The 18,197-nt window shown below is 43.8% G+C and overlaps 1 protein-coding gene and 1 long non-coding RNA gene across 3 annotated transcripts in view; one reads left to right on the forward strand and one right to left on the reverse strand.

Moving 5' to 3' along the window:
* The window catches only part of LOC133270495 (contactin-4), a 338,999-nt gene extending 321,141 nt beyond the window's left edge, over positions 1 to 17,858 (reverse strand). For both annotated transcript variants that reach the window (XM_061455704.1, XM_061455701.1), the window contains exon 1: positions 17,671 to 17,858. The gene's annotated coding sequence lies outside the window, so the exon portion shown is untranslated. The remainder of the gene's footprint in view (positions 1 to 17,670) is intronic.
* LOC133270712 (uncharacterized) lies at positions 6,983 to 9,456 on the forward strand. Its single transcript, XR_009743875.1, has 3 exons — positions 6,983 to 7,031; positions 7,261 to 7,341; positions 9,410 to 9,456. It is a non-coding gene; the product is annotated as an uncharacterized LOC133270712 (long non-coding RNA).
* Positions 17,859 to 18,197: the final 339 nt, after the last annotated feature.

The following is an 18,197-nucleotide window of genomic DNA, read 5'->3' on the forward strand; positions in this document are numbered from 1 at the left end:
AGTGCATCTAGTCGAGTGTAACATTGCCCCCAAGGCACCAACTCAACAAGGTTTGAGGTCACTCATAAGTTCAGGTATTTAATCATATTATACTGTATCTCTTCATCTAGAGATTTCACTGCTTTGCAAAATGCTGAGTATCTCCTGCTGTAAGGCCAAAACCAATATTCTGGCAAAGCAATTTAAGGAAAATTAATAATAATCTTGCATCCTTTTTCTCTGGAACACATTCTCCATTATTCATCAACACAACTAAATATTCAGGGCCACTTAAGATTATTTTAAGCATTTTTTCACTGCACTTGACTTTTATCTGGGAATTATTTTGAATGACTTTCATAAGAAATATCTGGTAAAACACATGTCAGCACTTTGGCAGGGCTGGCAAATTCTTCCTGAGCTCAAGTTAAATTTACAATGGAAATTGGATTAATTAATTACTGGAGATGGAACAAGAGCAGGATTTCAGCATACAACTAAAATGAAACAATGCAAAAAAGCAACAACTGGCGTGATTCCAGTGAGAACAAGTGCAGGAAACACTTCCCAGTGAGTGGGAACAGGAAGGAGCAGGCAGGAGCACACTCCCCAGGCTGCAGCCTCCTGTGACTAATACAAAAATGACCTGGAGAAAGGCACAGAGGAGTAATAGGTTCTCATGATGACACCATGACATTTTCTCTCCCATGGAATGAAAATAATAAGATGTCAAACAGAGAATGGTTGGATGCTGCCAGGCCCATCCCCAGTGCTTTAGGTATGAAGTCATGGGGATCAGGGCTGCAGTACTAGAGCTAAGGGCTCACTGTCACACTCATGGAGGACATAAAGAGCCAGGCTGCAGTAAGAGCTGATCTGAATGGGAAAGATGGAGAAAATGACGATAGAAATCCATCTGCATCCCAAATGCATCAGTTAGCCCACTAGTACGGCTCTGAATAATCTGTATTACTGCTTTCAAACCAGAAACTTTCTCTTCAAGGAAAAGAAATAGGAGAAAGTGCTTGGTAAACTGGCACGGAATGTACTCCATGAGGCTCCATCAAGAGAATTAAAAAAAAAAAAAAAAAAAAAGAATACAGCAATAAACTGCTTGCTACCAGGTTTTAATTTTGCACTTTTGCAATAAAAGGAACAGAAATGTAATATAACCTAAGTAAGAAACAGGTGACCTAAGGAGTCAATACCCAAAGTTATCAAATAAGCAAAGCTGTCTGCTAGAAGAGACCCTTCTGACAGATCCCACTGAGGATATCCTGAGCATTTCAACAGTAAAATCATAAGCAGCCCCAGGCAAATCATGGATTTTTCCCTGCTAATGCTGATTTAAAATATGTAAATGTATTCTCTAGCTAGAAGGTGTGGATAATGACTGTTAAATGTGCAGAACAGTGACCATTGGAAAAAAAAAAAACACAGCAGCAAATACACAAAAGAAAGTAGTTTTCCAATTTGATTTTTCTATGTTCACCATGGAAACATCTTTCTAAGTATTATTATCAAGTTCAGCTGAAGAAATACAACAGGAAAAGTTTCACCCTCCTTTTTATTTGTGCAGTGGAGAGCAGAGTTTTCCCTTACGTGTTTTGTCAAAACAGTTTGAAATGGGAGCATTTGTCTACCCATAGAAATAAACCCACAGATTCCTCACAAATCAGAAATTACCAAATTCTCAGGTTCTCTTGTGAGGGAAAGCAGTGAAAAAGGCTAATCTGAAGATGAAGTAGAGTAAAAACGGATCAAGTCTGTTATTTGTCCAGCCCTCTCTGCACAATATCCTCTCTTCTGGCAGGACCTGCCCAAAAAATATATTTGGAAGTGTCCAGAGTCTCTGACATGTTACTGACAGTTGATGGATGGATCAAATCCAATATCTGGAATACAAAATGATAAGGTTCAGAAATGAAGGGGATGAGTGACAGTGGCTGAGGAGATGAACGGATGGGAGAACCTTCACAGCAGAAGGCTGAATCTCCTTTTTCTTCATGAAGAAGATAATGAATGGGTTGACAACAGCAGGAATTCATTTTCAGCTATGAATATTGGTCTTAAAAAAACTTCTCAGTGCTTTCGTATTTGTGTCAGCAGTGTTGCTACCATGTGGAAGGTATTTAAGAATTTACGAAACTTAACTGTGACCAACGATAATGTGTGTCTGTCCCACTGTGCCACCACAGCTGAGGGCTGGAAATGCTCTCCCAAATCAACAGCCCAGGCCACTCATCCTACCAACACACCACCGCTTTACTCACTTCCCAAAGCCACGAAGTCACCTCAAAGGCTGTTTTACAATACCTAAATAAGTTCAGATTCAGAAAAAAGTATAAGAAGGAGACACATAATATGACACATAATATGACCCAAAGAGTAAAATGATTATAAAAATGACAGAAAAAAAGGCCCAGCATTTTGGGTCAAAGCTTATTTTCTGCTATGAATTTGTCCAATGTAGCTTTCAGAATTTTTCACAATTTGGTATGCTGTATCATTAGTAAAAATAAACAGTTATAACTCAATTCTCAGGAGTACTTATTACGTTCACATTTTCCACTGGAGAAAGAAATTGCTCAAAGTGAAGTTTCCAAAAAAGCAATGCTTCTCTGGACTACTACACATCCTTTTTTCTGCTGCAGCTTCCTCCCCCTGAAGCCCAGTATAACTCTACTATTTCTGCCACACTTCTGTTTTCTGCTAATATACTTAGCCATTTGCAAAAGTGGAATATGAGGAGCCATCCAAAACAGACAGACATTTCCTGCCTGCTTTTAAACAAACCAATTCTACTTTATTCCATATCCTGCTGTACAAATGACATCCTTCCTATAAACTAGTCTACAAGACCACAGTACTATTTAGCAATCAAAACATGGATGCTCATTATCTACTTCTCTTTCATTATTTACTCTTTTTGCCTCCACTCGCCTTTTCTTCTAAACCTACACAACACTTGTGTCAGTAACTTCCAATTCGTTTTCACTGTCTCACACTCACCGGGAAGTAGTAGAGGAAATGCATCTATTTTAGTTGTATTATTAATTTATAAATATTTACCAAAATTCCACATACATTTTTCAAAATCAAAATACCTTTGGGACAGTCAGCTAACTTTAGTTCATAAATACTAAGGGCAAATTTTCTCCCCTCCCCCTTTCAGATTATATGTTCAATTTAAGAGATTTTTTTTTTCTATGAAATAATTAAAAAAACCTGAACAGAAAAAAAAATAAAAAAAAGGCAAAAAACCCTGTTTGGTTAGAAAGAAGGAAATAAGGAAGAGGCTGAAGAAGTTATTTTTTCCTGGTCCCAAGTTAATCCTGTGGGAAATCAGTGCAATTCAAAGGGCTTCTTTTTCCCCCCCCAACTAAACATCTAAGTCAGCTCATGTTTATCTGAAACCCAGTTTACTTTGGAAAGGCTAAAGAAATAAAGCAGTCCATCAATTATTTAAAGCATTTGGCCCTGATTCTGCAGAGGCTTGGGTACACACTTGATTTCATCAGTCTTCAAGCTGGAGTCTTCCACAGCCAGAGGCTTGGTCTGTGAAGTGGCTGGAAAAGAAAATGTGTGAATTGGCTTTTTCAGTGAAAAGAGTTGTTTCGGTTGTGGATGAAGGATGCTCTGAGCAGTCAGGACAAATCCAGAGCCAGTTGCGCAGGGCATGGTCATTGCCACCCTGGTGGCCCCCTGGGCTCAGACCTCCATCGGCAGCTATCACACCAGCGGGTCACAGCTGGACAGCAGTGTGCAGATGTGAGATAATGAATGCTGAGGGAAGGGAGACAGTCTCCCCCAGCTTCATGGCCATAAGCCAGACTTGAGGGCGGCTGAGCCTCAGCCCCTGCTCACATTCAGCCTGCCTCACCCAGGGTCCCTGACTCATTTTCAGCAAAGATGCTGAAATGCAGATGCAGAAATTCAGAAGACACAGGTATATAGCTAATATATATGCAAAAATATACTACATTATGTAAAAATAGAAGTATAGATAATACACAATCTTCATCCTTACACAAAGTGGATTGCAGTGGAGGAATGCATTCTTCTGTGGCATGGAATTTAATTAGTTACTAAATTTAGATACTGTCAGTATAGTTATAGAGGATTCACTGCAGCTGGATCTAAACATTGCATGATATTTTACATTTTGCACAATACTAATGGATGACATTACATTAGTACAGATATTTTGAAGTATTTCTATGTGAATGCTTCGGTCTATCCAGTGGTTTAGACAGCTAAATCATACTTGGTTACATTTTCAAAAAAATCCTGTAAGTCCCAGGTATTGGTAGTTTTAAAGAAAGTATTCAGAGACCCTGAATCCCATGCAGTTGGGAAGGACTGATCCAAAGCAAAAACACAGATGCAAAAATAATTAAATCTGCTTTAAGCATAAGACACAGTTTTGATGCAGTCTATGGGAGATAAGAAGTCAGTGTTGAAGTTTCTCCTCTGCCATAAACATATTATTTGTAACAATCAGTACCTTAAAATTCAAACAATTTGGGTAAAGCTTACTAGAAACGGAAGGGCCTAAATATGTCTGTATCTCTCACCATCATAGCATGTGCATCTCAGTTCTTCATCTCCAATAAAACAGCATGGGAGAATTCCACAAGGCTAATTAAAGACGTGAAATTTTAAGTCCATTCAGAGACTACAGTAATTAAGGTCAAATAAGTTCTCAAGTTTGAGTCAAACTGCTTCTACTTCAAACTGCAGAACTTCACAAGGTATTTTCTCCTGCAGACATTGGGCTTAGCTATAGCCTGGTCTAAATTTCAGAGTCTTATTCAAAAGGCGTTGAGACAGACAGTATGGGCCATTTCAGACTGGCACAATATGTGAAGGAGTTTATAAATCCTTGAAGAGCATTCCACCACCTTTTTATTTATATATATATATATATATATATATATTATTGAGCAGACTTCTCCAGCCCAAACTACTTTGCAATATCTGTGCCATAGTAATGCATGAGGCTGACATCCCAGGTCTGCCAGAGCTGGATGCCAGATGATCCACAACTACAAATGCCATTTTAAAACGTGACCCTGAAGAGTATTTTTGACAGATGGGATTTCCCATGTATAGAACTATGCTATCTCCGTAATCTCTGAACTCAATTTAAGTTTCATATATAAGATTATTTTCATTTCAACCCCTTTGGTCACTTGTGACAACAATATTTCCCTTCTCCCTACACAAATCTAATTTGGTCTTGCACTGCAACTCTGCTTAGAAAGCTGTTTAGTGGCAATGTTTCAGAAATACGAATCAAATTTTCTTGAGTGAAATAAAATTAGCTATCCAGGAAAGGAAAATCCACTTTTCTAGGGGCACTGATTCCATATTTTAGGTAATGGCTCTAAAATACAATAATAATCATAATAATAAAATGGTTCTGAGATGCCATGCATGCTGATAGCAAGAAGGCTATCAGAAGTAGCCCTGCTGTCCCTGAATACACTGGGAATGACTGGAAGCATTTGCTGGTCCACAAAACAGTACCCTTACACCACGAATCTCACAATTTCCTGACATGTTAAAATAAAGGGAAAAGACAGCAGCGTAACAGCTGAGGATTTGGTCCCAAGGCTGGCTTAGATTTGGTGACCAGTCCAGTGCCAGGTCAAATGCTTTTAAAATAGGATTTGCAGGATCTTCCTCCTGAACCAAAACAGAGACAGCTGTGCTAGAGGTCTTCTTCAGGCAGAAGGGGTGAACTCATCCCTTGGCAGCCAGGAGAGAGGTCCCTGGGGACAGAGGAACAGGATGGTCCAATAACCAGTGTCAATCCCTCCTCTGCTGAATCAAGAGAGCCCTTTTCGCAGCAGACCCACCAGACAGGTTTTTTGTCAAGTCTTCTTTAGATTGTGCTGGCAGAGCAGAAGAATTCATACCTCAGTTTTCTATGGGACATCGTTCTTCCTGCTATCTGCATGAGCGACATTGCATAAGCCACCATATGAATGGAGCCACCAAAGCACTAAATGACAGAAGAGTCTGAATAGAGGAAAAAGGAAGAATCAAAAGGAAGGATATTTTCCCAGCCTTTTGCAGTTCTCTTGCCATCCCCCCTACTCTTCACCCTTTTTCCACCTCCTCTGTAACTCCCATGCCTTTCATCTGCCAAAGCAAAGAGGCGACAAAGCCTGTAGCTGTCCCAGTTTCTTTAAGGACCTTCCATCTCCTTCACTCCTGCTCAGCACAGATGAGTCAGGAGGAGGCAGAGGCTCGGAGGCACAGCTGTGCAGGCAAGTGTATACAGCAAAGCAAATCTAAAGTAATTAAATAAACAGTAATACAAACATTGCACTTCTGTCCATTTATTCTAGCTATTGCAAAGTGGGCTCCTCCATATAATGTTTGCACAAGAGCTGTGATGTATCACTTAATCTACTGTAAGGACTTTATTCATACCACCTGAGGCTGCTCCTCTGCAAGCTCCCACTTACACAAGATTGAACAAAACAGAAGATATTACTGAGCTCAGTAATGGCATCTTTTGCCACATGCTGTCAAGTTTCTAACTTCAGTGGTCCAGAAGACTGACGTAGAAAAGCAGATGAGACAGTACAATAATGCGGTACAGTTGGACTTTATACTTACACTGTCTCTGACCTTGACATTTGCTCTTCAAAGGAAATAATCAAGATTGAAACCAAACCAAAATCAACCCAGACCCTACACCACTCACCCACAAACCAACCCACCCCAAAACAAAGGTAACAGAGGAGCAGCGACCAAACCCACTTGACCCATGTTGTTAGCAAAGCTCTGTAATGGCATAACCCCAACATACTCGGAGCATACCAGGACACAATTTCAGTGACTTAGTTTCAAGCACGCATCATGCACTTTGCTTTTAAAAAGACCGTATTAGTCATGATGTTTTGTTTTCTGAAGAAGAGCATCTCCAGCTCATATATAAACCTGGGGTGAGAGCTGGTTACCTGGTTTCTGGTGTTTCCCCCACACACTTTAAGGAATAAATGTAGGTGTACTGAACTGCTTAGTGCTCTGAAAAGGTGCTCTGGACAGCTGATCAATCTGCCAAAACAATGAGCTTCAGAAGTGCAAGTTCAGAGCTCACAAAACTGCCTGATATAGCCAAAACCATGCAATGGCAGTATTTAGCAGCTACCCGACTCTGCACATTTTCTGAAGCCCTTTTGGTGCAGTCCAGCTGCAGCTTCAAACCACTCTGCACCTCCACCCATTCCCCTCACTATCCCTCTTGTCTATTTGCTATCTCAGGCATTGCTGCATGTTTAACTTCTAAGCCCTTGAGGGTGATCAAGCCAGTTACCAAATGTACAGTCAGCTCTCTGCAATGAAGTGCTCAACAACTCCAGTTCACATCCAAGTTTCAGGAGCTGCTGATGGTTGCAAACAGGCTGAACCCACCCTGCCTAAAAACACACCACCAACAAAACTGTCATGTCACAGTATCATCTCTCCTCATCCCATATTTCTGAGCTATGCCCTCCCTGCCTTTCAGCACACCCAGTAACTTGAGAACTAAAAGAGGATGGAAACCATTTCAGGAGCAGGGTTCATCTACCTGTAAGTGTAGCAGAACTAGAAAAAAAAAGAGTAAAAATAATCAGGGCCAGGAACATGAGGGGCTGTAGTCCTCCTATGGCCAGCAGTCTAAAACATAAGTATTGCTGAGGATGCAGGAGAGATTTCTCGTTTAAAACAGCCTGCATGGGATTTAGAGCAGTCTGTGGACAAAGCTCTCTGTCAGCCCAGACCAGACTGCAAGAACTTATCATTTGACAGTGATCAAACATCAACTTGCAATGCACATACGTTTCCAGGAGCAAAAATTATCGGTAGTGGTATGTGGCCTGTAAGTGTTACTGGACACACTGCTCATAGGTTCATGTTTTCTGCAGTATGACATAAGAGTATATGAAGCCTTCTCAATCAAATCAATTTTTTCTCCAATAGGTGCCCACTAAAAAAAAATTTTCTGTTAAAACAACTGCACCATCCTCCCCTAACAGCTAACAAGCTGGGTTGTTTTTCCCCCCCTTCAAGTCATCCATACTGAAGTACCTTCAGAAGTGAAAAATGCCAGTCACAGCCAGTTGGCAGGAGGGCAATGCTTTAATATCCGCTCCAAGGATGAAAGACATGGCAGCTCCTAACCCGCACACTGGCTGCAGAAAGCCGTCAGCCGGTGAGACCACACCATGCCCAGCTCCCATTTAAGCTGAGCAAGCAAAGCTGGGAGCCCATTAATTTGCTGTGTGAGTTATGGTTCCCTGCAGCACCTTTTGTTCACTGTCAAGGTTCTGCAACAATGACGAATGCAGCTACATTCAGCCCAAAACTCCAGAATTTGATACACTAAATCATTCTAGATATTAAATGTCTCAGCGATAAGCCTAGCAAATGAATTCCTCTGGAGCCTACACTTTTTGGTCTATATGAGGCAGGAGGGACTCCCCATATACTCCCCCCATTGTTTCAGGGAAAATTATGCAGTTTGGTAGCATTGTTGCTCCCAGGAAAGAAACCAGAATCCCAGAAAAATTCACACAACTTCCAGTGGCTACTAAGGGAAGCTGCAAATCTGCCTGAATAACTGAGGCAGCAGAAGGCAGTTTGAGGCATTAGGAGCTCACCAGTTATTCCTATTTTAATAGCAGCAGCTGTACACACTTAGAAAGTTTCCACTTACCTTAGTAAATAAACAGAAAAGACTCCTGCAATAGACAAACAGGGGAACACAATCAGAATGCTTAAGCAGCAAGAGACAGGCAGGTTTTCAGTCTTACTCTTATCAACCTCACAATTAATCATTTTTTGTTTAAAATGATCTCCTTCCTCCAGCCACAGAACACTGCAGTCACAAGAACTGACTAAATCTCATCTCAACTAATTTGTAAAGAGTAGCTGACTTTTCAAAGGAATCCTAAACCAAAACAGATTAAGGCATGAAGAGGGTGGAACAATTGCTGCTTCATTTTTAATTTCTCAAAATCACCATCAAATATATCACAGTGGTTAACTCCGGAAAGATTTTGCAAGCTTCATAAACAATAGAGGTATTACCCATTATCACACAAGTACAAATTAGTTTGACCTTTCCAGCTTTCTCATACTAGGTTTCCTTTTTTCCACTTGACTAGAGAAAATATTGAGTCAATCCATGTTCTCTGCTCTTCATTCTCAGATGTATTTGACTAGTGCTTTTTTCCTCTACATCTGCAATTATCAGAGACTCATCAAACACTGAAATCAGCCCAGTAATTCTTTGATTTAAGCCAGTGCATAACTAGTGCTCCCTAGGAAAAATGCAGCCTTATGCTCAGCATTGCTCTCTATATGCTTTTCCCACCTCTGCCTCCCCAGTAAAACAACGTGTGATATGTTCATTTAATATTCCTTGTAGGAAGTGTTGGCAAACAATGTGAAAACAAGGGCAGCAGAAATCAGAGAGGGAAGGATGCTCACTGCCTTCCATCGAGCCTGCCCAACCTTCCTGCCCACAGAGCTTTCCCTGCCCAACAACAGACATCTCCTTGATGCCTGAAAATGGAGCTGGCAAAGCAGCCAGCAGATCTCTCCTGACATGTGGATTTCTGGACTAACACCCAGCTATACTTAACAGATATATGTACATCCCCAAAAAGCCTTCACACAAAGCATGAAGTAGGAGAAGTGCACCCAGACAAACTATCCTGTGTGTCATGCACCTTTCAGGTCAACTTCCATGCACAAACTGCGGCCACTGAAAGTGGACACTGATTTCTGCAAAGTCTAAAACCATTTTTCATGAATAATTGGTGCTTTCTATCAGTAAGTCTGACTGTGCTGGATCCAACAGAGGAATCTCTTGTTTTCTTGATAATCTTGTCCTGGAACCAAAGGACCTGGGGAAGAGCAAAGAGAGGGTAATGCTGAGCAAGCCACAAAAATCCTTACCTGTCAGCCAAAACATAAGAGGACCTGCTGCATCAGGGTGTTTCAGTAAGGATGTATAACACTGAGTGTAGCAGCAGTGGGGGAAACTGAGGGGGAAACTGAGAGGCAGAACAGCTTTGTGGGTCAACAGAGAATCACAGCCCCAGTGAAAGAAATGCGTCAAGGAGAAAAATGATGCATTTGTGTACCGGTTCCTCACAATTAGGAAACCTGAAACAATTACACCATAGAAATTGTGATTAGGGTTATAGATATAAAATTCAATACGCATCTAAAACCCTGCAAGCCAGCACTGGCTCTTTCCCCAGCCCATGTGGAAGGGCGCACTCCCGTAATTCCAGGGTTGGCTGAAGGTGCTCCCCGGCTATGCTCTGCTCGGGGCGGAATGGATACGCTATGCGATGTCCCACCGGCTGCCTGAACACAAGCCAGGAGCTGAAGTTGCTCTAGCAGCAGCCGGAGCAGTGCGGATGATGCGGGTTGAGTGCTGCCACCCTGTGGGATTGTGTCACTCGTCTCTACGCATTGTCACGCTGCTGCGTGCTCCCGACGCTCAACTGCACACCTGTACTTGGGAAATCATGGGGGGCTCCAGAGCCCACACAAGCAGGTTCCAGAGAAGCACAATACACTGAAACATGTTTAAACGTTAATTCGGGAGCTGGAAATGTTTATAAATATGATTTGGAACAAAAAGGTTACTGAATTCTGGCTAGAATAAGAACAAATACTATAATTCAAAATAATTAGTACGTCATAGGTAACAGCCTGATGTATTTACACAATTTATATTTACTCCCATGTATCAAGGCCTGGATTGAAATCCTCTTTTGTACATTGCTAGGAGCCAATTCTGTTTGAAATTACTCTTCTGCTGTACTTCATATTTCATTCATTTCTACTTCCAGCTATACACGCACAACAGAGGGCATTATACATCTCCCTAATTGAACAATACAGATCAATTAAATATGAAAAGTCATTCTTGGACTAAAACCCTCTTAGGCAAATGTTCTGCTCTTACATTAAAGTAGCTCTTTTGAAAAAGCTAGGAGTTGAATGCTGTTCAGAGGCTTTTTTTTTTCTCTTTCCAAAAGACTGGGAGACAAAGACCAAGAACATTCATCCATTCATTCATGATACAAGGACACAGAGCTTTTGCCTCCATTTCACAAGCGCAGGGTAGTGGTGATACAAAAAGTTTTACTTGATGAAAGCTGTTCAGTGCTCTGTGTGCAGGAGATGAAGAACCCTCCTCTGCTCAGAGCTGAGCATGCCTTTCAAACACCTCTCATGGGTCACACCATTAACACAAACCAGTGTTGTCAAATGGTACCATGGGAAAAAAAATATGAAAGGAGTCTATGCACCACTGCTAGCCCATCAACTACAGGCTCCTCACACGTATGCTATATAAAACACTGAAGTCCCACTGAGCATCAGAGTGGAGAAGGTTAAAGCACATCAGCCCAGTTATCAGTTCACATATGGTGGTGTCAGAAACCAAGGTGGCCATGATAGGATAAAGTCCCCTGAAAGAAGCTCAGCACTGTAGCAGTCAGCAAGGATGTTTGTTTTGCCTTGACTGACCAATGCAAGTTCTTTGCTAATACACAACCTGTTCTGTAAAAGATTGACTTAGACCTGGTACAAATCTACAGCTAAGTTAACAGAAGAATCTGGCACAGATATGAGCTTAGCTCTATCAGTCCCAGGAAGGGAAATCTACCTGACAGCAACCTGGACAGCTTGTGGGCTTTCTCCAACCCCTAGGTCAGCTGTTAGTCCACAGGTAGCAAGCGGTCTGTGACTTCCTAAAGGCACAGAAGAACAGACCATGGCTCAGTCACAAGACAGGCATGGAGGAAGCTGGGACTAAATCCAGTGGAGGGTTTTGAGCAGAATTCATTTTTTCTACTGAGCACTCATTAAGAGAGCCCAGAGGGGGGAGATCACCGAAACCATGGCTATGGATCAAACAGGGGAAGAGTGTCTGCTCAAGGATTTATAGCAATAGCTAGAAAGATGTAAAAATGGAAGATCAGAACCATTAACATAGAGGCACGGAGCAAGGAAAGAGTGTATGCTGAATATCCTCAGCAATCCTGGGGACTGTCACAGATGGCTAGCGGGGTTTTCACACTCCTATTACTGGAAGCATAGAGATGGAAATGTGTTTAATTGTTTGAGTATGACTTGTTTGTAAGTCTTCCCAAATAAAGCTGTTATCTGCATAAAACGAGTTTAATAAACCATGTACTCACAGCTCTGTTAAAAAAAAAAACACTGGAAGGTTATTGGAATTCAGTAGTATTCAGATTAAATTACCATTTGTAATACAGGTTTTCCATTACAAATACCAAATACACTGTTTATTCCCTTTCTCAGTCTTCTAATTGACGAAAATGACCTGCTAAACCTTATGTAGATTGCATTTAAATGCCACATCTCTTCATTGGCTAAACATTTATATAAATAAATTATAAACACAGATTTTGTCTGAGGCTGCCTAAGATCTTATACTGATAGAACTTATAGAAGAATAAATCAATCCAGAGTTAGGAGCTCAGGTCTAACTTGTCACCTGAACAGCTACCAACACCTACTGGAAACTCTCAGGTCCTTCATCCCTGGCCACATCCCCTTGGCCACTGCAGTTGCCCATGCTCCCCCCCGCCCCATCACATCAGAAGGATGTTAATTCAGGAAATCCCAGGAGAAACAAGTGTTGACCAGGTCAGAAATTAAACTACTCTGCAGAAGGACTGTGGGAGGCACAGGGACACTGAAGGAGTCCTCTGGACCATGCTACTTTTGAACAAGGGCTGCAAAGGAAGACAAACTATCACAGCAGGGACTGCTGTCACATTGTGCTCCTGGGTTAAATAAAGTCTGGAGAAAGCCAATCTGAACAGTTGATCATTTAACCACATCTTGCTCTGCAAACAAGAATGGGGAAAGTGGGAAAGCCCATGTGAGATGGTTAATAATGATTGTGTCCACTGAGTCTCACTTAAGTTCAGGTTCAAAACCTCTGGAAAAAAACAAAAAGAAGAGGTGCTAAAGTACCAATGTGATGCTTTTAATCTTCAATATAATGAATCTTAGGAGAGCTTGGTACTGCATATATCAAAACTTTAATTCACTAATGAAGAGATCTGGCCATATCTGAGACAGCTCCAGCAAACTTTCAAATAATAGAGCATCAACAGCTGACCAGCTGGAAGAGACAGAAGAATTAACAGAAGAAACAAATATAGTAGAAACTCATTTTTGAAATCTAGAGCTGTTTAACAAAATTTATGGGGGGGGGGGGGGAAATCCCTGTAAAGGTAATTTCAAAAAAGTAATGGTTGTAGATTACTTTCTTGAGTCCCTAAAACAATTTCTTTTAAGTGGAATAATAATGCAATAAGTGTCATCACCTTACCTGCTGATACTTGTATGCTGTAATTGCATACCTGAGCAAAAATCCCAATTTACATTGCAGAGTCAAAGCTTACTCCTTATGCTCTAGCTTCCTAAATTTAAATCATAGAATAGTTAGGGTTGGAAAGGACCTCAAGATCATCTAATTCCAACCCACCTGCCATGGGCAGGGACACCTTACACTAAACCATCTCACTCAAGGCTTCGTCCAGCCTGGCCTTGAACACTGCCAGGGATGGAGCATTCACAACCTCCCTGGGCAACCCATTCCAGTGCCTCACCACCCTTACAGGAAAGAATTTCTTCCTTATACCCAATCTAAACTTCCCCTGTTACCCCTTGTCCTGCATGCATATTTAAAGTCACTATATTAACTGTTTTCAAAACACTTTGATCCTGTTGGTCCTGAGGGTTCAACTTTAATTGCTGGGTTAAATCACTGGAAAAACAAACAAACAAACAAATAACACCCACAAACCAATCAACAAATCTTTCTTCTTCTTGGTGTCCTGCTGAAAGAGATTTTTATCCTGCAGATTAAGATAAAAAGTGACTGCTTGTATCTAGGGAAAAGCAAAGAATGAAGTTATTTCCCAAGTACAACACATACAGTACTGGAAACCCCTGCTTAGTGTAGAAAATACTGTTGCTTCAGTTCATGTGAAGCTCATTTATGCCAAGATGGCAAGCAGATTTGACACAGGAGTTTTTGTTTTAATATCACCAATTTTGGCAGATGATGCTAGGGAACAGGGAATAGTTGTGTACTCACATGAATCAGTAAATCAGTTGGATGTCATCATTATATATTTGCTTTGCTAATGATAAAAAGAATTAATCACTACTGTCACGGTATTCATATTTATATTTGAGTAACCACCGTAGCAGATAACAGTAAAGATAGTGCAAGTTTAAATCCTGGCAGCAAGCTTAGATTAGAGCTTCGGAGCTGACATTTGTGGATTTGGTGTGATTCATGTTACTTTTCTGTGTTTGTGATTACCTTCCTGTCAGGGCTGCACATCACTCACGCACCAAGCAGCAGGCTTCCAGTTTCTGCATGTGAAGGAAAATTCCCAACTGTTGCACCGAAACCTTCTCCTAATGGAGCCCCATCTTCTGAATAACAATGGAGCTGAACAAGGCACCAGCAAAAGGAGCATGTAAACAGCTTTAACAGGGACATTATCGGGTCATTTTAGGTCACAGATGGGAGGTGTGGGAAGAAACCCCAGACTTGATCTAATCTAACGTGGCTAAAAATAGACCTGTGATGATTTATGAACTTTCAAATGCAGAGTTTTGGTTTTTTTTTAAGCAACAGCATCTTCCCTGACACCACCTGCAGCCCAAAAGCTGCCTGCTCAGTCTGACGGAGCCCCTTACAGGGTCCCTGATGGGTACCAACCATGGGCAGCTGGTACCTCATGGGCAGCTGGTACCTCCGTCATCCTTCACCAGACGCAATTCAGAAAGGCCATGAGAGAACATCAAACGGCAATGACTGAGCTATCTTGTGGTTAATATCCTTCCTGCAGCCTGCTTTGTCTTTACCTCTATTGTGGGGTTTTTTTAAATCAAGTTAACTACACAGAACTGTCAGACAAAAGCCAACTCTCTAAACCAAGAGAAATAAGCCAACAATGTCTACAAAATCATTCTGAAGTTTTGCCCCTGGGGTAGAAGTTGTACAGGTGCTTTACACCCATTTTCTTAGCAATGCCTGATGGGATAACACAGGAACATACTTTAAATGAAAGAAACATTAAACACAGTACATAAATAGACTTGAATATTAACAAGAAACACTTTCATGCATGAGGAGGTGCAAGTTTGGGAACCAAGGTGGGCTCTCTCACCAGCTGCTTGCTGTCTTGCCATGCTGTTGTTTCCCTCTGGAATAAACACTCCTCCGCTGATGGGTAAAACCCAGCACCCAAGAAACAAGTGATGAAGGGATAATACTGGAAATACAGTGAAGTCGACCCCAGGGAAGAATGCCTGGGGTCTCAGAGACCACACATCCAAGAGGGCTTGTGACACAAAGGCATCCTTGTGGCCCAGAGAAGGGGCCCCCGCTGCCAGTAATGCCCTTTCACCACCCAAAGCACACTGAGGGCACACTTGCCCCCATCAGACATCCACAGTGACCTCAGGTGAGGGTCTAAATTGCTCCAGACACCACCGTTAAGGCATGTTAGGTTAGAGTTTGAAGGCAGGATCAGACAATCGTGTTCACTGCTTACGTGCTATAGGAGAAGTAAACCTTCTAGCAAAGGTAACCTTTTTTTCTGCTGTCATCAGATTCAAAATATGTATTTTGACATCCTATAGAATAGCACAAGCTTAGAATTCCAGGAACACTTCATGGGCTACAAGAGAGCTCAACTCCACTGCAGAGATAAGGACGGGAAAATTTCCAACTCGCCAGACTTTTGCCGGAATCATTCAACTCCAACTACCTGCGGGTGCACCCGATTCTAGCCCAGTCCTCATCATCCAAGTGCTGCCTCCAGGCAAGCTAAAGCATGGGCACACGGGGCAGGAGACCCCCTCCTCCCGAGCATCCGAGTAGACAGACACAGATACATACAAGTAAAAGGGTCTGGTGTGTCTTCCTGCAAAGGGCTAGTTCACTGGATGGGATGGGATTAAATACCTCCTGAAACCAAGTAAAATCTTGTCAGGTGTAGTCCACTCTGCCCAGAGTTCAGCAGAAGAGGGAGAGGTTGCTGCACACCAGCAGAAGCCATTGTCTAAAGCAGGCTGCTTTGGGAAAATTATCAGTGTGCACACCTCTAAAGGAGGCTGTACAGCAAGTAGAAGAGGGATTAGCCGTGTAAACTAAGTCCTTTCGGTATTAAAGAGGGGAGGTGACTTTGAAGGATTATACAAGAGCCATTTAAGCAGTTTTCAGGGACTTAGAAATGCAGGGTAAAAATGCAAGCTCCCAGGTCCAGAAAAGGAGAAAAAACAGTGTTCTGGCCAGGAAAGCAGCAGAAAAGGCTTCTGGAGAGTCCCAAGCGCAGGGCCCCATCACCCCGCTTCCAACACCGGGCACTGGCCATCGTACCCCACGAAAGCAGCATAGGGAGCTGGGAGCACCTGGGAGGAAGCAAGGGAAACGGGGGAAGAGGCTCCGTAAGCTGCGGTGCTGCTGGTACCTGCTACGGGCCGTGGCATCCCCACAGCGGCTGTGCTGGGAGGGAGTGCGGTAGAGACCCTGTGTCAGAAAGAATTTTAGGAGTAGTGTGACCATTCGCCGAGGAGGATTACACCAGTCCCGGCTCTCCTCTCAATGATTTATCGGCTAGAATGCAGGTCCTGAACTGAGACACGTAAACAGGAGGATGTGCAAGCACAAACACAAAAACTGACTTCTATCTATAGCCAAACGTTCCCGTTCTTCCCTGAACCTCAGGGTGCTAATCAACATGCTGGCTCCTAATCCTTTGCCCACATTAATCCAGCAAGGGAAAATGAATACGCTGCTCCAAGACATCAGACTGTTTTATCGAACCCTCCTTGCAAGAAAAACCCCGCTTTTGCTTAGTCTAAAACGTGATGGATAATTGGTATGTAAGATACAAACTACTTCCACTTGTTATGCAAGCTGCATCGTTTAATTTGTAGTTTAGAGAGCGAGTCACTCTTGTCTGGGATAAATAAAACAACATGCTGCATTATGTTGCTCACGACACGGAAGCAACATTAGCCTGAGGAAAGCAAAAGAAGCTAAAACTCGAGCGAGCAACACCGGCTGGATCAAGCAAAAAGTTATGCATGCATTTCTGCCAGCTTGCGAGGGAGCATCCCTCTGACAGAGACAAGCACACACACACACAGCCCCGTTCCCGCGCTCTCCTCCGCGGTCCCTCTCCCCGTGCCTGGGGCGCAGCGCCGACCCCCTGCCCACGGTTACCGCTGCCTCACCCGGACCCGTTCCGCCGCTCCGCTCCGCGCCGGACGAGGGGGAGCCTGGCCCGGCACCTCGCTGCGGAGCCACGGGGCCGCGCCGCGCTCCGCGGGGAGCCCCGGCAACAGCGGGAGCCGCGCCCCGGGCTCCGCGCCCCCTCCACCCCGCATCTCCCTTTCCGGGGAGCCGCCCGCTCCGCGGCACCCCACTCTCCGCACCCCAAGGCGAGCCGCGCTCCACGGCTCCCGCTGCGCGCCGCCCCGCGCAGCCCAGCTCCGCTCTCCTTCCCCGCCGCCGCTCTCCCGATTTATTCCTGTTTTACTGGCTTTTGCTTTTTCCTATTCAAACCCGCCTCCCTTCTCCCGGTGCAAAGCCGCGCTTACCTGGACACGGCTCGGGGACGCGGGGCTTCGCGGGCACTGCCCGCCCGCTGTGCGCGGCAGCCCCGAAGTGCGCGCCTCCGCAGCTGCCCGCGGCCGCAGCATTGAGCGGCAGCGGCCGGGAGCCGGGCGAGCGCTGCGCAAACCCCTCCTCCCAAACCTGCGCCGTGCGCGGGGGGCGGGCGGACGAGCCGCGGAACCGCGGACGCCTTTAACCCTTCTGCTGTCCCGCAGCGCGGGCGCGGCCCCCGCGCGCAGAGGGAGCGCAGCGCAGCGCTCGGTACAACAGTTGCTATTCCGTAGGGTCTGTAGAGCGGCTCAGCTCTGAGCTGGGGGGTAATTCCCCTGCCCGGTTCCCGATTCCCTTCTGTGTTAGCCCAGGCGTGGCTCCTCCCGGCGGACACAGAACCCGTCCGGCTCGGTGTTTTGCCGGCCCGTGCTTTTCCCCCATCGCCGACCAGTCCCAGGAGTCCCAAATTACAGATGGGGACATTTTTTTTTCCTCTCTTCGCTGGCCTCCGGCAGTAATC

Source organism: Pezoporus flaviventris, unplaced genomic scaffold (assembly GCF_033815535.1).
Source record: "Pezoporus flaviventris isolate CSIRO_AGI_PZ_B2104156 unplaced genomic scaffold, CSIRO_AGI_Pfla_v1 ptg000021l, whole genome shotgun sequence".
In the NCBI taxonomy this organism is placed as follows: Eukaryota; Metazoa; Chordata; class Aves; order Psittaciformes; family Psittacidae; genus Pezoporus; species Pezoporus flaviventris.